The sequence below is a fragment of the Lichenostomus cassidix genome, chromosome 12 (genome assembly GCF_008360975.1).
Source record: "Lichenostomus cassidix isolate B80296 chromosome 12, HeHo_3.0, whole genome shotgun sequence".
Taxonomy (NCBI): domain Eukaryota; kingdom Metazoa; phylum Chordata; class Aves; order Passeriformes; family Meliphagidae; genus Lichenostomus; species Lichenostomus cassidix.
Window position 1 is genome coordinate 18302489 of NC_139493.1, and position 22515 is coordinate 18325003.

Sequence of the window (22515 nt, forward strand, 5' to 3'; positions counted from 1 at the left end):
TGCATTAAAGCAAACAAAAAGATAAAAATCCTACTACTGCCAGGGGAAGATGAGGAAATAACAGAAGAATGAAGATTAATTGTTCAATAGTTTCTTTTCTACACAGCAAAAGGTTAACTCCCAGCAGATGCTTAGAATAATTAAAATTAGCAACAAGCTGGAGTGTGGAGAGGAGGGAGAGAATAGGTTAAATGTGTTCAGCTGGGTTAGATACATTCAAGTGAGCAAACTGCAGGGAAATTTACCCTGGAGTGTTGAAGGAAATAACTAAACAATCTGAACCATTAAATGATTAGCTCTAAAGACTCATGGATCACGGAGAAGTGAGGCCTCAGAGGACCCAGGAAGGGAAAATTTCTTTTTTTTTTCCTCCTTCTTAAGAAAGGACCAGGAGAATTACAGGTTAGTCCAGCTTCAAATGGCTAATTAATTACTGATTTGTTTGAGTAACTCTCTTTCTTAGGCTATCCAGCCAACAGCAACATAACAAGTATTTTTTTGTCAAGACTAAAATCATGCCATGTTAATTGAGTTTAATTTCCTCTTCTAACAGAATAATTGACCTTGTGAGTAAGGGGAAGCAGTCCATGTGCTGTGACATGTAACATTCCTGTCAACAAGCTGGGGAAGCTCTGAAAGCTGAAACTATTACAGGTGCAAAAGTGGGTTAAAATTGATGTTGGAATAGTTTTTTTTAGTAGTTTGCTGTCAAACTGAGGGATCATCCCAGCTGGGGTGCCCAGGGGGTTTTTTGGGTGCCATTTGCTTCATGACTGGGATAACAAAATACACAGTGTGCCTAGAAATTCTAAATCCCATCACAGACTTGAGCATTCTGGAGCCAAATTTTTAATTCAAGCTGATCCTGAGATAGTGGGGTAAGTGTCTGGAATCAACACAAGGAGGTTCAGCAGCCAGAAATGGGAAGTTTTACCATACAGGGCAAAAGGCCCACATGCCACCCCAAGGCATGGACTGAGGGCAGAGTCCAGGAGGATGAGGAGGGAGCAGATCCTGACCCCAGTGCCCAGCAGGTTCTGCCAATGATAAAGGCAAAAAGGTGCTCAAAACATCTGCCTGGCTGAAAACTGTCCACCACTGCCCATGATTGTCACATTCTAGGCTCGAATTTCACAGCCCTGTCAGCCTGAGAAGAGCTGGGAACCCCCCAGAGCAAAGCTCCTGATTTCTCACCTAGCACATGATTTTTTCCATGTTTCACTGCTCCTGGCTGAGGGCAGCCACCCTCCCAGGCCTGCAGGAAAGCAGCTCCTGCCCCATCCAGGCTGGATTTTCCTGGTGACATTCCCAACCCTGGCTGCCACGAGCCCTTCCTCACAGCCAGGCTGCCTCTGGACACAGCAGCTCCTTGCAGAGGCTTTTTGGAACCCAAAATTGTCTGACTGTGCCTCTCCCTCCGATGGACTGATCCAATCTCTTGTGCACAATCCACTGTTCCCACGAATTGCTGCAGAGTGAGGGAGAACTTGATGTTCCCCAGTTCAAGAAAAAGCCTCAGGAAATTGCAAAAAGTCCTAAAAAGCCGCAGTTTGTTTTCATAACATTCTTTTCCTTTTAGAGAAGTAATTTATTTTTTTCCTGAACATTCTCTCTGATATTTCAGGAGTTAATGGACATCAGTGATCTAAGCACTGAAGAAGAAGTGATGGCACCAGACACTGAAAGGTAACCTGGCTAATTAGCAGGGCTTTGTTCATGTAGGAAAAGAATATTTAAGTTACACCGAAGAGTCTCAGATTTATTTTTTTCTGTCATCGTCTGGTTCTGAATTAATTTCTCAGCTCCCTCTAGGTCCTCTCCTCCAACTGTTTGACTATTTACAAGGCAAAAATGTGCATGGCTGTCACGGCTTGATTTCCTAATCCTTAATTTAAATCTGTCCAAAAGCCAAGCATCCAATTAAGCCTCATTTTACCATGGGGAGCTCAGCCTGGCACTGATCTCCTGCAGGGGTTGATGTTTCAGGCTGGGATTTGTCTTCTTCTCTGGAGGTTCTGCTCCTTCTCCAGGCTCTGGATGTCAATTTTAGATGACTAAACAAAAATTATACAAATGACAATCTCCACCATCATTTGCCACCCCATACCTCCTTTCCAGTCATATACAGAATTTTCTTCCTCACATCTAATATATGAAATTTTAAAGAAATCTGCTACTATAACTAACTAATATATTTCCATGGAACCTAGCAAAGCTCACATCATTTTTTCACTCTTCTTTCTTTTTAAATCTTCACGTCCACATCACATTCTTTCTTCTTTCTCTTTCTTCTCACCTTCACATCCTCAAGACTCCTAAAATATTCTTGCATTGGGCAAAGCAAACCTGAGGCACAAGAAGCTTTGGGTCTGCCTGGAAAAAATCTAGAATTTTATTCTCTTCTACAGCCCCTCCAGTTGATGTGGTGGCATTTGCTTCTCCCCACGCTGGGATGTGGTTGCTAAGGGTGTTTCCAAGTCTTCAGGGTCCCCAAGGGTTTGGTGTCACTGCAGACTTTTGTCACTGATTTCTCCTGACCTGGACACAGCCGTGCTGAAGGCTGAGATTTGCTCAGTGCCACCTCCAGGGGATCTTTGCCATTCATTTTCTCCACATGCATGAGAAGATGGCACAAGGGCTTCCAGCACTCTCAGGAAACAAAAGAATTGCAGGATCTCTACATCTGGATTCAGAGCTCTCAGTGTGAATCCATCCCATCTGGAAATCAGAGAAGAGGATCAGACTGAGTTTGTGATGCAGGTGGGATCTGATGGCAATATTTATCACAATATTCCCAAAAAATGGTTCAAATTTGCCTTTCCAAAAGCCTTCTCCAGCCTTCCCTGGGGACTCCTCTGTGATTTCACTGCTGGGCTCTCTCCCAAATCGCTGGGTGCAGAACTGCCTGTTCCAGGTGACAGTTCCCTCTTTGTCTCCAGCTGTTGCATTTATTGTCAGAGGACAAGCACCACTACATTCAATGCTTTCTTAATGTTTGTTTCTGTTGGGCAATGCCTTTGCCATGGGGATAACATGCAATCAGGGCTGGAAGGAACAGCAGAGCTTGCAAACCATGGGTGGCTGAGCTGGAAATCTTCACTGGGCGCATCCAAGAGCAGAGGGGGAATTTTCATTAATTCCATTTCAAGGCAGAATTGTCATTAAAGTGTGGTGGGTTATCCCAATGTGGGAATGGCTCCTTGAGCAGGAAATACAGGAAGCCATGAGCAGGTGGAACTGAGCAGCAGAGATCACACCTTGAGCTGCTGCTCCTCCTGCAGCCAGAACTGCACTTTGATGACTCCCAAAGAGAGAAATGCTTGTTCTACACATTTGTGTCCATCCTGTTCTCATCAGCAAAGGTTTAAGCACTGAAACAAAGTCACTGCAGCAATGTTCTCCCCACTGCCCCAGGACAGCAGGAGCTGCAGGGCAACTTCCATCCAGGTGTGTCCTTAGTTGAGCTTCAACCAGTTGGGTTTTCCATCTCCCTGGTAGCAGCATTGCCAGCCCTGGAGCTGCCAGCAAAACCCCACCTTGAGACACCAAATGGGATAAATACTGTGTTTAGCTGAGTGGGAATGTGCAGGGCACAGGTGTGCTCCCAAAAAGCAGGAGATGGTGCAGCAGGACAGGCCAGACCTGCCCTGGTCCTGCACGGGCACACTGAGCTTTGTGCTTTTACCCTCAAATAAACCTCCAGTGAAAGGGGAAACTGCTGAATGCTCTTCTGCAGCAGCCACTCTTGCAGATTCTCCAGGCCAGCTTCTGGTTTTCCCTTTCAGTCTGCCAGGAATGGCTCAGGGCTCTCAGCTCCTGCCCTGGAACAGCAGAATGGTTTGGAAGATCTCTGATCCCCTTCTTGCACTTTTCCTGTATTTCTGTTCTAAGTGATGCTCAGGTCCTTCCCCAGTCCCTCCACCCTGCTCTCCTCAAATGCTGTCATCTATCCCTGATACCCCAAATGTTCTTTAATCCTTCTTGGAACTCCTGTCCTTCAGAGCTGAGAACAACTTCATTATTCATTTCTCCTGGAGTACCAGTGGGTACCATGTTAAAAACAGCCTTGCTTCAAATCCATTATTTTACAGAGTTTTCCACTTCATTTCTGTTTTTAAGTCACAGAAAATGAGACTAAATCACACACTGGACAGTTTAGCAGAAGCTGAGGGTTTCAGCCTAATAATCACCACAGATTTCCTCTGATTTCAATAATTGATTTCAGCACTTAAGTGAAGAAAGAAAACAGAACTATAAGAAAGAAATCATTCTTCTGGCTCAGTGCTCCTGGAAATCTGTTCCTGAAGTAAACCAAAGGATTCAGTGTTTACCTATTTTTCAGCACAGCTATTTTCCCTGTTCTCAGCTGCCTGAAAAATGTGTGCAATAACCTATGGCTGAAGGGAACCTCCAACCCTCCCCTCAGGTTTTGCAGTTGCTCCCAGAAAATAGAATGATGTAGAAAATAGAATGATGTTTCACTATTGCTCCCACACTGCCTGGGCTCTGTTCTGGAATGCACTGACACACCGTTGGCCACAGTGTAACACAGACAAGCAGGTGGAAAAATAAAATATGATTTTAATTTCCTGCCATCTACTCACATCTTACTAGACCCAAAGCAAAGAGGGATTATAAATAAGATCTCACTTTTTGTTTGTCACTTGATTGATGGAGTGTTTAAGTAACTCTCACCAAACGTATTTAAACCATATTTTTCCCTGCCACAACGTGCTCTTGGATTTCTTCTCTGGGAGTTGTGTTTACAGAGCTTTGCAAGGCCTGAAGTGCTGGAGCTGAGTTAGCAAAATTCCTTGGCTTGCTCATGTAGGATTGGGCAAAATCATATAGACAAAATAGTGGGGTGACAATCTGTAAGCAGAGTGCCACTGCTGAGACTGATAGCAGCTCTGCCCTGCCAGCTGATAAAGAAATGACGAAATTATCAGCCAGGGAACTTTGGCACTGGCAGGCTGTGCTGGTGGCTGCTCCTGCTGCAGCTGGGGAAGGCAGGCTGGGTAAATGATTCACTGCAGAGCACGGGGTGGAAGGCACAGGCTCTTCCCAAGCAGATTATTCCAATGGGGGAATCTTTCATGGCACTGAGCAGCTCCGTGTTTGCTGAGCTGCTGTTTGGAACAGGCACTGCAGAAATGGGGGTTAGCAAAGGACAGGAGCAAACAAAAAACTCAAACAAAGCACCAAAACCCAGGGGAAAGCCCCAGTCTGGTGGTTGTTTCCAATAGGTTGTCACACTCTTGTCACCTGCATGGCAACACCTCCTGATCCATCGGGGCAAACAGGGTGAGCCCTCGGAGCAAAGCCTGCCTGACCTCATGTCCACCCTGGAGAGCTCAGCCCTGCCTGCCTGACAGCTCACCCTGAGGAGATCATCCCTTACCAACCCAGCCTGGACCTCCATCCCAGACAACAAATGTGGGCATTTTCCTGCTCATTCTGGCCCTGTTTGGCAGCAGGATCTCAGTCCCATGTCCATGTACAGCCAAGAGTGTCAATCCAATTGCTTTTTCGCTTTGTTAGAAGTGCAAGGTGCAGCTTCTCACAGGCACAGCATTCCCTCCTCCCAGGCTGAGAAAAAACATACATTGTGGTGTTTCACTAAGGCAAACCCACGAGGGAGAATCACTCTTAGGGTCAGGAAAAAACGAGTGAAACAGAAGCACTTTTAATAAAAATAAACGCTGTTTTTATTCCCCGTCAGAAAATTTCCTTCTCCTTGAAGGACAGCGTATTCTGTGACAAATGTTCTCATTCCTCTTTTATTTTTAATCCAAATTCCCAGCTGTGATTGGCCCCAGGTCACATGCTATTTGTTCTGCCTGAACATCCTCAGCTGATGGCAGAAGAGCTCGTGAGTCATGTTCTGAGAGAGGCTGCTCTGCACACTCTGCCTGCACCCAGAGTGGGACAGACCAAAAATTCGGCATGGAGAATTCCCTCCATGCTCTGTGTGCCCAGGATGAATGATGATTTCTGCCTTTTCTTTTTATAGATCCTTTTATACACACAGTGACTTCGCTGGGACAGGGAGGGGGAGAAAACAGGGAGAGGGGAAACAGGGAGTGTAAAGGGATAGAAAATAACAGGGGGAAAAACGTATAAAAGAGTATATATATATTAAAAAAAAAGGCAAAAATCATCAGGCATCATTTAAAGAGGTGATTTGTGCTCAGCTTTGCCCACCCATCACCCAGGGAGGATTGCTGGGGCTCAGAGAGGAGAACAAAGGCTGTTTGCACCAGAGGGACAAGCAGAGCTGGGCTGCACACAGCAGGGAACACGTGCCAGCTGTCAGGAGGAGGAGAGGGAAATCCTCCTGCTGAGGTGCTGCAGGACACATCTGTAACCAGAGCCACCCCGGGAAGAATTACTGCCATCCTGCTGCCACCTCAGCACGGTTTGGATAAACAGCCTGGAAAACGCTGAGCAGGGCAGTGCTGGGAGCTCTGTTCCTACTGACTGTCCTCTCTGCAGCTCCCTCTCCTGACTTCTGACTGAGCATTTTCCCTCAGCTGTCCCAGCTGGGAGACATCTAAACATCTCAAGTGGGCTCAGCTGCTCTGATCCCTGGATTTGCATTCCTGCTTCCTGGTCTCGAAGGAAGCCTGGGACGTTTTGGTGGCTGATGGCTCAGTGTCACTTTGGTTTATGGCTGCTCTGGGCAGGAAAAGCCTTTCCAGGCACTGTAAAGTGAGCACCACTGGATTTATGGCTGCATGTCACTGCTCTGCTCGGGAGGGTGAGAACAGGAGCCTTTACTCCATGAAATATTTGCTGTTTTTCCGAATTCAACAAAATGATGAGTCATTTGGAACTCCTTGTGGCACCCCATGGCCTCTTTCCTGCAGTCAGTGCTCTGAGATGGGGGAGCAGAGGGTCCCTCAGCAGAAAGGGTTTGTCTCTGGGACTGGTGTGACCAGCAGGTTTGCCACAGTGACAGGGAAATTTGGGGAATATTTTCAGCCTGGCCCTGGGTTCCACATGTGCCACCCCAGTGTGCACACAGAGCTCTGCTGGGGTTTTTGGGACTGGCAGCCACACCTTTGCCAGAGGGATTCTAGATATCCAGCAATCCAGGCTGAACAGCCTGGCTCTACCTCACACCCACCCAGGAGCTGGGGATACTCAATAGAAAGATTTTTTATTGTATTTTCCCAAGGAGTTCCCAATTTCTTTCCCTAAGAAATGCAATTCGTTGGATCAAGAGCTGCTGCTTCTGCTGTATTCCTGCAAGGATTTGAGAAGAATGGCTGGATTTATGGAATTCTGCTCAGGTTTTGTCTAATCCCTTTGTTTCCTCCTTTTTTTATGCAGATAAGATGGATCAGATCTCTGGAGAATGAAGTTTTTTCCCCTGCAGAACAGTGGGATTCAGGCAAGGCTGCTTGAGGAGTTCCTCTGTGCAGACACCAGCCTGGAAAGGCACTTTCAGGGCCCAAATTAATCCATCATTTATAACCATTCCCTCCTGGTCCTGCTGAGCCAATCAGCCCCAGGCATCACTAATTGCCTTTTGCTGCAACATCAGAGCTCCAAGAGAGTGTTTTCTGTGAACTGGGCTGGGCAGAACCTGCAGCCCAGACTGCATCCCCTGAGCACTAATCAATGGCTTTGCTGAGGTGGAAGTTCTCTCAGTTTGTGTCCAACACGATGGCTTTTTCCAAGGAACATTTGTATGAATTTTTTTCATAAAATTTCTGAATTTTTTCCACATTTGTATGAAGCACAAATATCACCTGCCTCCCGAAGCAAGGCCAGCATCAGCCTTTTTTTCTAAATTCTGGAATAATTACAGTTTAACTCCATACAATTTCTGAACTCTTTTTGTGATAAGCACAGGCCCTGCTGCATTTCCCAGCTCACCAGGCTCCCATTATATTTTCATGGACAAATACAGACAGTTGCACTGGATCTGACCCCGAAGTGTGGTGTACCAGAAACTGCAGATAACACCAGAGCTGAGCTGCTGCTGATTCGAGATAATTAGAGATTGGCCAGTTAATTCCTAGAGCAATTTTTAAGCTTTCGCAGGAGAAGGAATGGAATAATTTCTTGTCTTAGCAAATGATAGTTAATTGTATGCAACTGTGTTCAGGACAGCTTGGCACCCAAATTAGTGACTGGAATGGAGCCTGAACTGCAAGGAAATCAGTGGGGATGGCAGGATGGGGATGATGGCAGGATGGGGATGGATGGATGGCAGGATGGGGATGGCAGGATGGGGATGGCAGGATGGGGATGGCAGGATGGGGATGATGGCAGGATGGGGATGATGGCAGGATGGGGATGGATGGATGGATGGATGGATGGATGGATGGATGGGAATGGCAAGATGGGGATGGCAGGATGGAGATGATGGCAGGATGGGGATGGCAGGGTAGGGATGGCAGGATGCTGGCTGAGGGGACAAATGACAAATCTCTCTCCATTTTTCCCAGCAGTTCAAACACAGTTTGCCTAACTCCTCCAACCACCACGTGCAGAGAGACGGCTGTGCTCTGGCTCAGCAATTGCCTTTCCCAGCTGCCCCATGCCAAGCACTGAGCCTGGACACCCAAATTCCCCTTTTGCAAGCACTGGGTGAGTGACGCTGTGGAGCAGCAGTGGCTGTGCCTTGTCACCACACGGGTGACTCAGCACGGGCAGCTCGGGGCACTGGGGAAAAAGGGGAAAAGGAAATGATGGAGGCAGCAGGGACACGACTGTCAGGTGACCACTGGGGCTGGTCAGTGGTGGTGGGGTGGCTCAGCATGGCCAGGAACATTGGTGACAAAAGGATGCTAATTTTAGTGTCCTAACATATTCTGAAATGGCATACAGAGACTCTTGTCCATGCAGAATCGTCGTGGAAGGAGCTGAAGAGTTGCACAGGAAACATTTAAAATGATCCAATACTGTTTTAAAAGATGAGGAAGTTCCAAAAGAGACTGTGCATGAAATAATAACCAGGCTGTTCTTTATCTGCTTATGCCAAAGTGGGAAATAAGTTGTGGCAAAATTTGTCCTTGTTGGACAAATATTTCCTTGTGGGAAGGAGCAGAGGTGAGCAGATGATTCTGCTCCTGCTCCATCCATTGTCAGAAGACCTGGAAGCCTCAGTTTAGCAAGCTTTGACTTCTGCTTCAGTCTTGAATTCAAATTCTTGGTGAATCCTGAACTCTGCAGCCAAAAAACTCTGGGGAGCTTTTGGAATAATCCTCAGGCTGCAGAAAATGAAGGGATGATTCTTGGCAGGATGCTATTGGACTTTATGAGAGCCTTTCCAGCCCTCCTGGTTTATTAAACAGAGAAATTGCTCTGTGTTCTCCTTCCTTCCAACCCCAATCTCCACATCTCCATGGAGCAGCTCCTTCATTCCCACTGTGCCATGGCTGTCCCATAAATCACACTCCTACAACAAATAGGATTAATTACAGACCCAGAAATATTCCTGCCCACATTCCCACCCCTCCACAGCCCACAAAGCCCTGTGGCAATTAAAAAATGTGGATTCTGGGTTGCTTCCCCAGGGTCACTGGAAAGCTAAGGGCAGATGCTTGGAATCCTCTGGCTGTCAGGAATGCTGCTGCTCTCTTAGACAAGAGTACCAAATGAATAAATAAATAAGTATGCCGAGGCCAAGTTGGTTTTTTATTCTATTTTGAAACTTCCCATTGATGCAACAGGGCAGGGCAGTGCTGCAATAGGCTGTGTTTGAAAAGGACAGTGAAAGTTTCACCTCAGCACCAGACAAAACCTCATGGATTCCATTCACAGCAGGGATTTGGTGCAGCTCCAAACTGGGAGGTCCTGCCTGTGGTGCACTTACCCTTGGTGGCCTTCCTGTGTCTTCAGGGTGATGGGAATCACAGAACCCTGCAATGGTTTGGGCTGCAAGGACCTTAAAACCCATCCAGTGCCACCCCAGCCATGGCAGGGACACCTTCCACTATCCCAGGTTGCTCCAAGCCCTGTCCAGCCTGGCCTTGGACACTGCCAGGGATCCAGGGGCAGCCACAGCTTCTCTGGGAATTCCATCCCAGCCCCTCCCCACCCTCCCAGGGAACAATTCCTTCCCAAGATCCCATCTCTCCCTGCCCTCTGGCAGTGGGAAGCCATTCCCTGTGTCCTGTCCCTCCATCCCTTGTCCCCAGTCCCTCTCCAGCTCTCCTGAAGCCCCTTTGGGCACTGGAAGGAGCTCTGAGCTCTCCCTGGATCTTCTCCTCTCCAGGTGAACATTCCCAGCTCTCCCAGCCTGTGAATGAAGCAATGATCACATGTCCATGCTGGGAGGTCAGGGATCATTCCCATGGGGAAGGATAGGAGGGAATAGGTTTGTAAATGCAACTGGAAATAATGGAACGACATCAAGACAAAAAACTTTGGTTAAAAAACCAAGGAATACTGAAAGACCATAAATCTGAGAATATTTTTTCCATGAAGTTCTGTTTCTTGGTAACTTAAAAGCAAACATATCCTGGTTTTTAGGGCAAACCTTGAACTCACCTTGATCTTTCTGAGATGCCTCCTTCTCTCGAAAGTGTTTCTCACCACTAGGGAAGACCCTAAGGAGGAGGAAAGGGTTTGTCCTGTACTCACACTGTAAGTTGCATAGAATTCCTGATATTTGTTTCTTTTTTCCCTTTTTCCCTCCATTCATTTCTCTTCCCTCTGAATATTCCCTCCTTGCTGGCAGCCATGGGAAGAGCAAATCAGAGTTTGTGAGCCAGGAAGGGTAAAGGGACCAAAGGCTGGAGCTGTGGCTGCACTGCTGCAGGGAAGAAGGGAACAAATTCCAGAAAGCTTGAGGAAACCTAACTGTTTCTTTGTGACAAGAATCTGTTCTAGGATTTGTCATTCCATTTATGTTCAGCAATTCAGATCGAAGAAACACACAGTGGCTGATTTTTGAGCTCTGAAAGAAGCTTAAAAACATCTCATAAAGGCAGAGCAGGAGCTGATTCACATTGGGTTTGATTTCAAAGTCCTCTGTGATTTTACCAATTTTAAAAGAAGGGAGGAATTTACTTCAGGATCATCAGAAAGTTCATTTTGAGAATGTATTGATATTAATGATCAGAACAGAACTAAAGAGAAACTGTTCTGTGTGAGCTACAAGCCCTTTTTATCCCTTTCACCTCTTTTAGGATTGCAAACATTGCAGCACAAGTTTCCTAAAACAAAGTTTCTGTTGTCTGAACAAACCTCTCCTATAATGAATGACATTAACACTGTTCCTGTGATTTAAAACATTCATTTGCTGCTTTGATTTTCCAGAGCAGTGGATGCAGCAATGTTCTCCTCCTTCCCCCAGGACTGGATTGATCTCCAGCACAAGCTGACTGCTCCTGGGAATTCTGCAAGCAGGTAGGAAATTCCAACCCCTGTGCCTTCCAGCTCCTGGCAGTGCCACCAGGGCATGGCACCCAGAGCCAGGCTGGCCCTGTCCCCTCTGTCCCCTCTGTCCCCTCTGTCCCCTCTGTCCCCTCTGTCCCCTCTGTCCCCTGGCACTGCACAGGTTATCTCTGAGGGGAGCCTTGCTCTGGCACCTCCTTTTTGTTTTGGCTGTGCAAGGATAAGATCCAGCAGACTCCTGCTTTCCTTATGGAATAAATCTGTCTCCACTACCTTCTTTCCTCACTGATAATTAGAACCTGCTAATTGTATAAACTGAGTAATTGTGTCATTGAATAAATGCCACCTGGCAGAATGTGATGCCCAGCCCAGCCCTGACCTCTGCTTCTCCAGCACAGCAGCCTGATCTGCACACCCTGCAGTGCAAATAGAGGTTGTTATTCTGTTGTAAGTGGTAAAGTGCATATATTTAAGTTATTTCTGTGCATTGGCATGATTTAAGGTTACAGCGACGTGACAGAGACTAAACAGTGGGGTTTGCCTTGAAATGCTGATATGTGGAAGCAGCAGTGATGAGATTAAGCTCCAGCAGTCTAAATTACAGTGAGGAGCTCCAGATCTGTCCTAACCCTAAATGTGTCATGTAAAAAACGAGGGGCAGCAATAAGCTGAGTGCCAGCAGCCTCTCGGGGCTCTGTGTGGTTATTTGCACCCTCTGAGCAGAGCACAGGGGTGGAGGAGCAGCAGGGCTGGCACTGGTCAGGCCACAATCCCAAAATCCATCATGGTCTGTGGGTCACAGCTGGAAGGGAGATGCTGTCCTGCTGCATCCATGGCTCCAGAGCTGGTTTCTTCCCTGGGAAATTCAGTGTAACCTGGCGTTACTTGGTGAAAACACACTCAAACCCAGGCAGTTTAGGTCTATTTCTCAACTTTTCACACTTATTTTTTCCACACCCAAGGCTCCCATTCCAGCAGACAGAAGATTCTGTAGAAATACAACATTGGCCATTCATTTTTCACATCTTCCTTTGAAGGAGGAGGAAAGCTCACACTGCAGGTTAGAACTACCTGAGATCTGATACAGTTTAATACTTCCTAAATTGTCTTTGGCACATTTGGATACTTCAATTTGCCATCCATAAAAACATGGATTTCCATGGGAAGACTTTGACTAGCAGTTCATGGGTTTATTTCATCTCTGCTCTGCTTTGACGTCACTTGAATGTAAAATCAGAAACAACAGAAGGCAGAAAGGAAGAAATGAGTGTTGTGTGAATGGAATGAGAGTTGTGTGAATGCCTGTCATGTTTTAATTGACAAAATGATTTAAATGATAAAATTATTAAAGTGATGTAAACAAATGTTGGTCCTCAGCCCCTCCAGGACTGAGGTTACCTGGACAAATGCAAGACTCCCACTCGATCAGACATCACAGAGTGAGCTTTTCTCTCCCTCAGAACCTCACTTTCTGCCATTGCTGTTGGCTCAGAGTTGAGGAGGTGAATGAGAGGTTCAGTCTTGTCCTTAAGAGCAGTTTTACTTTAATCCATGTTTTCTGGGTCTTTCCAATCCCCTGCAGCCTCCTTGCAGACCTGGGTGCCTTGGAGAGCCTTTTCAAATTCCTGCTGCTCACCTGTGAGAGCAGAACATTCCTGATGGAGCTGGGAGGTTCATGGGGATTTTAAATATGCATTATGGAAACTCAATGGGATGAAGGAGTAAATCTGCATTTAGACAGATGCTACTATTGCTATGAATACATCATCATTTTGAAATGAATTTTTGTCAAAGAGCTGCTTTTAAAGGATTCTTAAAAAGAATTATAAGAAATAATAAGTCTTAAATAACAGAACGGTTCTCTGTTAATATCAAAATGAGTGGTGTGTGAGGGACTTCAATCCTTCTAGCAAACAGAGGAGTAGCTGAGGTGTTTCCTGTCCAGTGCATGTGAGAATGGGCAACAGATCCCAGAATTCGTGTTTGCATTCTCCCATCCCATCTGCTCAGACCCTGGTGCCTCCAAACATTCTGCTGGAAAGGTGTCAGAAATGTGGCATTTCTGTGAAAGGCTGTGAGGAAAGTGCACAGACCTTGCACAAGAGTCAGTCGCTGGTTTATTTATTCCAAGTATTGGAATGTGACCACGAGTCCCTTTTCATCAGCCAGGGCTCTCTCGGGGGGCTCAGCCACCCATTGCAGGAATTGATGCAATCCTGCTCCAGTCTTGCAATGAGCTGTGGGCAGAGTTTGCCAGACTTTCCCTCAATTCCCATTTCTGCCATCAGGCTGTCACTGGGTAACCCTGCTGGGAGTGGAGATGGGATCCAGCAGGGATCCTCACATCCCAAGATTTTTACCTGAATCCAAGGGTATTTCCTGTGTATGGTTTCTGCAGCAAGGCACAGGGGCTGGCACATCACTTTGAGGGGCAAAAATCACACATATTTCTGTGTGTTAGGAGTTACACTGACCACACACATTGCAGAAACATTTTGTTTGCCAAAGCCTGGCAAATTTAGCCTGGATAAGAGATAAGAGATTTCCATGTTCCTTTCATGTGTCCAAAATGAAAAGGTTCTAGAGGTCAGATCAGGCCCTCAAATCACTCCATGCTGTGCCCCACAGCAAACCCTCAGTGACTCCCCTGCCACCATGGCTTGGTGCAGGTGGGATTGGCTGAAAACCAGCAAACAGTTCTGTTTGTGGCTTCAGGAGATGAGCTGTAACCAGCAGTTCACTCTCTTGGAGTTGTGGTAACTCTAGAGTATGAGAAAAAATGTCAAAAATCCAGGGTTTTTAGCTGCCTAGCTGAGATGAACAGAGGCAGAGCTCTCCTGAAGCAGCAGCACTGTAAGCTGTCTCATTTTCTGCACTTAATCTGAACCAAACAGCTCGTGGATGAATCTCAGGGAGCCTGAGCATGAACCATTCCATGTTGCAGCCCTGCTGGAAGCCAGGTGACACAGGAGAGAATGTTCTGTCCTTTAATGCAGTGACAAACACTTCAGGCTGAGCAGCCAGGACTGCTGTCACCATTGGAGTGTTGATTCAACAGCATGGGGACAGCAGGGAAAAGCAGTGGCTCAGCACAAACTGGACTTGGAAAACAGCACTGGTGGGCACAAATACCCTGCCTGGGACAGGAAAATCATCCATTTAAAAGTTGGATCTCTTAGATCTCTCTTTTCAGGATAAGGTCACAGTCTGCTCAGAAAAACTGCACAGAAAAACTGCACAGGAAAAATGCACAGAAAAACTTCACAGAAAAACTACACAGAAAAACTGCTCAGAAAAACTGCACAGGAAAAATGCACAGAAAATCTGCACAGAAAAACTGCACAAACAGCCCAGCAGGCACCTAAAATAATCTAATTCTGTCTTTGGCCACCTGGTTGCCAGGCTGTCGTCTGGGGATGTTAAACTTGCAGTGAGAGACCTGTGAACATTTCCTGTGTCAGCATCCACTGAGGTTTTGGTTCTGCAAGGGCAGAGTGGGGCTGTGCCCAATGTTTATGGTGGAATAAACACCACCACGTGCCAGTTCTGCAGTTCTGCTGGCAGGCTGGCAGCAAAAACGAAATTCCAGCTCCACTCAGAGTCTCATCCTGCAAAATTCAGCCCAAGTAGAATCTCCGAGCTGCAGAACTGAGAGATGCTTGCAGAAAGATAAGAACAGGAGCTTGGGAGCCTTGGCAGATGGGACTGCAAAGCTGTTCCTGACAGCAAACGGAGCTGAGCTCCAAGATGGATGAGCTGACACCCAGAGTTCAAGTGTGGGGAAGTTTATTTAGCCTGCAAACGTCTTCCTTTCCAGCCTGCTGTCTATACCCTTCTTGGGACTAAAAATAAACCTCCAGACGCAGTGAAGAAAGTCATTTGCTGGCACTTGGGCCTGATTTAAGAATTGAAAAAGAAGGAAACATGAGTTGCATTTCTGTTAAAAGCACTTAATCAGCAAACCAGAGTTCCTTTAAAACCTCACTATGGTTAATTCTCCTTCCTTTTACTAAGCAGTCTTCCCCTTCAAGCCTCAATAATTATTTTTCCCAACAAAAGACAGAAATAGTTTTAGAACAACTTTTACTAATGTTTACTGTGGCGTATCATGCTTATAAAATCTTTTTAATCTGTAACCATTTAACTTTTCTTGGCAAGATAAATCCACGGCGATACAAATATTTTGTAAATAGCTCTCCAACTCACCATCTGAGTCAGAGCAGATAATAAAGAAAGTGGCATTTCAAACAGAGCAGGGCTTGCAGGGTGACAGGATACAGTAAGCAGGAATTTTAGGATGAAGCAGAGTTGAGAGTTCAGGATGTTCTGCATGGCACAGATGGCAGCTTTGGGTCCTGGGAGGGCATTTCTGAGGTCAGCAGCCCTCCCTGGGGGAAGTGAGTCAGCAAAAGCGTAAGTGATTTCAACACCTTTGGTATAAATTCCATAGATTACTAATAGGAACTTTACAAAACTCGTGCTAATTTGGGACCTGGGAGACTTTCCACTGAGGAACTTTCAGAAATGCCACACACTGCCACAATATTTGCATGGCAGGAGAGCTGAGGACTCACGGGGGAGCAATGTTTGACTTTGCTGCATTTGAAAACAGCCCCTGGCCCAGCAAAGGTTAAGGCAAGGCACCAGGGTTGTGAGCTAAGTGGATGAAGAACATTCAGAATGAGAATAATTATGTTATTGAGACTGAAATATATTACTATTTACATCACCATTCCAAAGTTCTAGGAGAACATTTCTAGCAAAGGCAGATACATCTAAGATGTTTATGTTGGTAAGCAAAACCAGTTGGAAAACACACACCTCGAGGTGAAAGGAAAGCTTAAAAAAGCAGTTTTCAGAGGAAAAAAATATTAAAAACCCAAATAAACTCACACAATTATATCTAGAACAGAATTAGCAGGTGTAAGCTGCTCCAGACCTTAAACACTTTCCAAAGCAGCCCTGGGGGCCTCCTCAGAGCTGTATTCAGCAGGTGCTCTCTGCTTCCTGGTGTTTTCCCTAATCCAAGACCCAAACCCATAATCCAGAGGCCTGCAGGCATTTCAGGGAATCGTGATTCTCCCTGAGGCTGGATTGAACATATCCATCAGCACATGGAGTTTTCCATCACTGACAGGTTAGAGGTGTTAATTCAAACATTAATTCATTTTCCTCCATTGTTCCAGGGCACAACAGGCTGGAAATCCCTCACATGAAAGGTGATAAATGTAGAAAGCCAAAGCATGTTAGATCAGCAAATTATGTGTGTCATTCCTCCCTGCTGTGGTGAGGGGAAGGATATGAAGAATGGGATGTTTCTGTGGAGTTTTGCTCATTCAGTTCTACAGGATTTGCATGTTTGCATCTCTTGTCCCACACATCTGAGTGCCAACATCCAGGTGTCCCCTGGCTGTTAATCAACCTCTTCCCTGGTGGCACAAAACCCAACCGCGTCACCAATTGCACAGCTGGTTCCACAGGGATTGCTCATCCTCAAACCCAGCCACCCAAACCGCCTGGATTTAGAGGAGAAGAAAAAGGATTGGAGCTTTTTGGGAACCTCATCACACGTGAAAATGCAGAAACATTCATTAAGGGCTCGGCTGGGCTGCCAAAACAGTTGTGGATTTTATTTTGGGGCAGCCCCTGGGCAGGAGCTCAGTGAAGAGCAAACACCTCAGCTTGGGTTCAACACAGCGAGGGCAGCTCCAGGTGGGCTGGGAGAACAACACAGCACATCATGGGGAAAATCAAGTGCTTAGTCCTCTCTTTTCACTTCACAATTCCAGCAGTTATTTAGCCAAGGTGTAAAAACCTGCATTTTCATGAAAACCAAGCCTGGCAGCTTCTGTATTCACATTTCCCAGTGCAGTGCAACACCAAACGCCACTCTCCAGGTGGGCAGAGGGTATTTTCCCCCTCCAATGCATCCTCTGAGGTCTGCAGTGCTGCTGCTGCACTGCTCAGAAAGGTCCTGAGCAACCAGTCCTGTCCTGTGCAAACCTCTCTAATTTCCCCATGTTGTTATTATAATTTTATTAATATGTTCATAGGAGCACAGGCACTTCTCCCAGTGACCACGTTCATGATCAGGGTTTAAGTTTTTCAATTCTTGGCATAATAAATTCTGGATCATCCCCTTCTTTTTTGCCCCCTGATTTCCAAAGCATGTCTTGCTTCCAGGTCCTTCACTACTAAATAATGTTTAAATTCCATTTGATAGACTTGTCATCTCCCACTAAAGGCTCATTTATCTGGTGTGCCATGTCCACCTGAGCAGGATTGAAATGGCCATGCCTGACCTGCCCACTCCAGCCAGAACTGCTCACCACTGTCTGAGTTCTGAAAGGTGTTCCTAGATAAACTACCAACACAAACTTTATAAACTCCCTCAGATCAGCAGCACTGCTCTTTTACCCCACAGCAGTGGGAGCAGTCATGTTTTAGGGAGAGGGAATGATCCCAGCTTTATGCTGAATCTCACTTTGCTGGCATTAATCAGGAGGGAGATGTGATAACAAATCTCTCTGAGCTTGATGTTCACCTCTGAAATTTTGGTGTCTGCACAAGAGATTTGTTGTGAGGCTCAGGGAAGGTGCAGAACATCCAGGAGAAGATCCCACATCCTCCCCAGCTGCTCCAAGGATGTGAGATGCTCCCAAAACCTACAAAAAGCCTCCTAACACTGCCTATTCTTTCCAGCCTGCCTGTCCTTTACAGAGCTTGACAGATGCAAACAAGATTTTCCTGCTGTTTGCACTTCCTTTTATGAGTTATTTACCTTTTTTTATCTGGAGCCTGGATTTCAGACACTCCTGTGCCCACAGTTCTGCTCCTGGGGAATCCAGTCAGTGGCTGTTTGGAGCATAGTCATTGTTCAAACAAACCCACAGCACACCAGAGCCATGTGGAGACAACCAGCCTGGTTTATTCAGTTTATAGGTCTATCCTACACTGACAAAACTCTCTTTTTTCAACATGAATAGACCCAAATTGACTGTATTTGCCACAATAAAAGAGGCAAGGCCAAAATCAGTTCAAATACTTCTGTAAGAAGCTTAACATCCTTTGAAAGCTCTTTGTCATTCTTTCTTGCAGAGTTCAATCCTAGGATTGTGTAATTAAAAATCAGCCTTTCAGTTCCATTCTAGTGACAATTCCTGTCAAAATCCCAGAATATTCTGAGCTGGAAAAGCCACAAGGATCATCAAGTGTGGATCCAGCAGCAGATGGAGGATAAACCTTCAGCCCAACACTGAATTGCTGAGACACCAAAAGCAGGTGATGGAGAAATGAAAAAAGGGATTTAACCTGTCCTGGGGCTCCAAAGGGGCAGAGGGAGGTGAGGAGCAGAACACAGGAAGGGCAGAGACAAAGGAGCCAAGGAAGCACACAGAAAGCCCAAATGAGACACCAAGGCATCAGCAGCTGCTCCCTGGGTTTATGACAGCAATTGTTTGCCTTCGTGTGCTCATAAAGGCATTTCAAATAAACAGAACATTTCCTAGTAGAGGCCATGGCACTGTTTTTTTTCCTGGTAAAAGTTTCGAGAATACCATAGGAATATTAAGATGCTGACATGTGAAACTCAACAAAAGAGCAACAAGCCTTTTCCTGTTATTAAACAAACGGAAAGTAAATATTCGAGATTGGGATATATTCCATAAGAGGATGTTCTGGGTCTGGTTGTTTTGGGGGATTTTTTTGTATCTAAAAACATATATACTTTTGGCAACAAGTTGGTTTATTTGTTTTATTTCAGTTCTTAGAATGTGATGATTTAGGGATTTTTCTTGATTTGCTTGTTATTTTGTCCTTCTGTCAGTTGTGACACATGAACCTAGATAGCATTTAGGACAAGCTCTGTGACACATTTCAGGTAAAATCTCAATCCTGTAGGATTGTTTCTGTACAGAAATCTTCAAGCACATTCCTGGATCAGGCACAGTCCAAATTAGATGGAGTGACACCACATTTTCATTCTGTTAGACGATAAAATAACCTATTCTGCTTCCTTAGCATTGTAAATGAGGTAAAAGTTTTGGAGTCAAATTCAGTTTTCGATGTTACACTCACAGCTATGGGAATTATAAATCACTGGAGCCTCATTTGCATGTGGTCCTGGAAGCTGCCTTAAAATGGTCTGGCACATAGCATTCCCTAAAATCTATTCTATCCTTACATTTAACAAACTGAAAATGCCTGGGAAACCAGGGGAAAAAAAAAAACCACTGAGAAAATCTGCTGGGTTATTCCTAGAATGGAATTCAGTAATCTTAAATAAGGCCTTCATTTCAGCCCCTTGGAATTCCCTGGTATCTGAATGAAATCACTGCCCTCTGACCTCTTATTAACGAATGGGTTTGCAAATCACAAAAACAAGCAGTGAAAAACATCTTCAATAAACGAGCACTGAGACCCAAAGGTTGCTACCTCCAGTTTTTTTAAAACTGGGAGCAGGAAAAGCTCCATGTGCTCACTTAGTGCACAAAACTCAGCCTTCCAGCATCCATTAGACACCCAGGGAAAGTAGGCAAATATTGGGCATCAATATTTGAGGAGAAATGTAATGAGCAAAGCAGTTATTTAACAATTAGGCAGGTGGTTCTGAAAATCTGAGCCCCTGGTTCAGGGCTCTACGCTCATCTGAATGCAAAAAAGCGGCCATGCAGAGGAAAGCTGGAAGCCAAACAAAAAAGAAAACTAAAAAACCCACAAAAAATCTGGAAAGATTTTTTTATTTTTTCCCACAAGTTAATACAAAGCACATAATAATTTGGAAAACATTAGGAAAAGCAAGAGAGACGATAATCAATATCGGGAAAGTCTGCCAGCCCTTACAGGATCAGTTTGAGTGTCAAAGATGTGCAATTTAAAGGTGGGTTTTGAGTGTTTTGTGCCTTTTCAGAAGCAGGCCCAGGTGCACACTTGACTGATATGAAAATCACATTCACATCTTGCAGTGGAGCTCAACAATTGCTCTGCATTCTGCACGGGGCTGGGAGTGGAGCTGAAAATTGCTGAAACATGGACACCTAGTGGAGACACCCAACTCTCGCTGTGCTCTTCCCAGCTGGAATGCACACCCAAAAAATGAACTTTTACTGATCATCTCGCTGGAATCTGGAGCTTTGTTCTCACGAGGTGAAGGTGATGGAGCCAGGATTTGGCCCAACAGAAGTTGTGCCTCACTGAGCAGCTTGGTCAGGGCACTGATGGAGCAGGAAAACTAATGAGCCACACAGAAATAAATGGTGCTTCACCAAAAGGTAAATAAATCTGGGGCTGCAGCTCCAGGGCTGGGTGAAAATCAGGGCTTTAAGTGCCCTTAATTCCCCCTGGAATGGCCAACTCAGGGCTTTTGCATTTGTTTCCAGGGGGAGAAGGAAAGCAGTGGCTTTGGGGAGAATGGAGGCAGAGAAAATTAATGTTCACATCATTTTTAAATGCATCTGGAATACAAATGGAGGGCAAGGAGTAAATGATGGCCTCAGAGGGATGGGATGGGATGGGATGGGATGGGATGGGATGGGATGGGATGGGATGGGATGGGATGGGATGGGATGGGATGGGATGGCATGGCATGGCATGGCATGGGATGGCATGGGATGGCATGGGATGGCATGGGATGGCATGGGATGGCATGGCATGGGATGGGATGGCATGGGATGGCATGGCATGGGATGGGATGGCATGGGATGGGATGGGATAGCATAGCATGGCATGGCATGGGATCCTACAAGAATTCCACATCAGTGTGTTTAATCTCCAAGAACACACAATCATTGCCCATGTCTGAAGCAAATAAACTCATGACATATTCATTTCTAATGTCCTCTTTTCTCATGCTGTTCCCTTCACTGCCATCCACCTCGGGATTGCTGCTATTATGGGATTCCTCACTGGGTTGGATGCTTGGCCAATATTTGACTTCTCTTTTTTTGTCTCCTGTGAAAACCATCTGAAACTAAGCAGAAACCAACCTTGATTTATTTCTTTAATAAACAAAATTAAGATGCTGCATGTTAATAAAAATGAAAAGTATTCCCCAGTTGTTGGTTTTTTTTTTAAGTTTCCAAAAACAGTCCCATATCTCTGTCAAAGTTAATGTAACCAGAATTTCCATGGGAATTTCTGTCAGTCTGGGGAAACTGGAACTGGCTAATGTAAATAACTACAGCCCATCCTCCCACTACTGTCCACAGCACCTTGTGAGAAAGAAAAGGACTTTATTCAGAGTGCCATCATGGGGTTTTTGTGGATTACAACTTGTAGGGGATAACACAATTTCACAGGAACATTCTGTCAAAGCCAGACAGAAATTATTGCAATGGCAAATCATGACTTGAATTTCATGGGATTCTGTGCAAAACCCTTTTCTTCTTTTGGCACAGGTTCCAAAATTACCTAAAGACACTGTAAGAACAGATCATTCTTTTATGATTTTATGAGTAACTTTCTACATGGGTGAATAGTTTTATAGGCTGACATTTCTGTTTCTTTTAATAAGCCTAAGCATGCAAAATATGTATTTAAGGAGTACCTGGCCTGTATGTTTTGGCTGAGGTAGGACTGAGAATTAACTCCCAACTACCTCAAAAATCCCCAAACACTCAGAAAACTACCTTGGATAGCAAAACTCCCCTGTGCACTTCTGCACATGGCAACTCAATTTTACTGGGGTAGAAACTTCATAGCATGGTAACTGGTTAATATTAGCTGTTAAATATTAGTTAATCTAATATTAAATGAGCTCCTATTTTACAAATGGAATGTTTCTTCCAAATGATTCCAGATGGACTTTGCAATGGAACAGTGTTTGCGGAAGGACACAAACCACAGGCAGGCTGAGAGCACAGGATTGCAAATGTTATGCAGATTTTAGAGGAAATGACCACGTGTGTGGTCACAGGAGGAGTTTAATGAGCCTGATGCTGAGATCACATCTTGCCACTGAAACTGCTTTTCAGCTCTACTCCTCCACCAGGGCCTGGGAAATCCTGTGATGACACAGAGCACGAGCATCTTCCCCCTGGAAAGACATGCTGAGAGTTCAGAGGGGTTCCTATGGCTGCACTGGTGTCCCCACATGGATACCATAATATATCCATATTTATATCCATACAGCTTGGAATTTCTGGGTTGGCAATGCAAACAACA

At 45.4% G+C, this 22515-nt stretch overlaps 2 long non-coding RNA genes across 6 annotated transcripts; both read left to right on the top strand.

The window, feature by feature from the left end:
• Nucleotides 1–235: 235 nt before the first annotated feature.
• On the top strand, nt 236–2505 carry LOC146431890 (uncharacterized). Of its 3 annotated transcripts, XR_014854647.1 has the most exons (4): nt 236–402; nt 554–654; nt 1625–1686; nt 2312–2505. It is a non-coding gene; the product is annotated as an uncharacterized LOC146431890 (long non-coding RNA). The 3 variants fall into 3 exon arrangements; XR_014854645.1 differs by having other exon boundaries at nt 554–662; nt 1625–2505; XR_014854646.1 differs by having other exon boundaries at nt 1625–2505.
• Nucleotides 2506–10493: 7988 nt separating this feature from the next.
• LOC146431891 (uncharacterized) lies at nt 10494–20870 on the top strand. Of its 3 annotated transcripts, XR_014854800.1 has the most exons (5): nt 10494–10602; nt 11278–11367; nt 18454–18636; nt 20264–20624; nt 20733–20870. It is a non-coding gene; the product is annotated as an uncharacterized LOC146431891 (long non-coding RNA). The 3 variants fall into 3 exon arrangements; XR_014854798.1 differs by having other exon boundaries at nt 20264–20870; XR_014854799.1 differs by having other exon boundaries at nt 20319–20870.
• Nucleotides 20871–22515: the final 1645 nt, after the last annotated feature.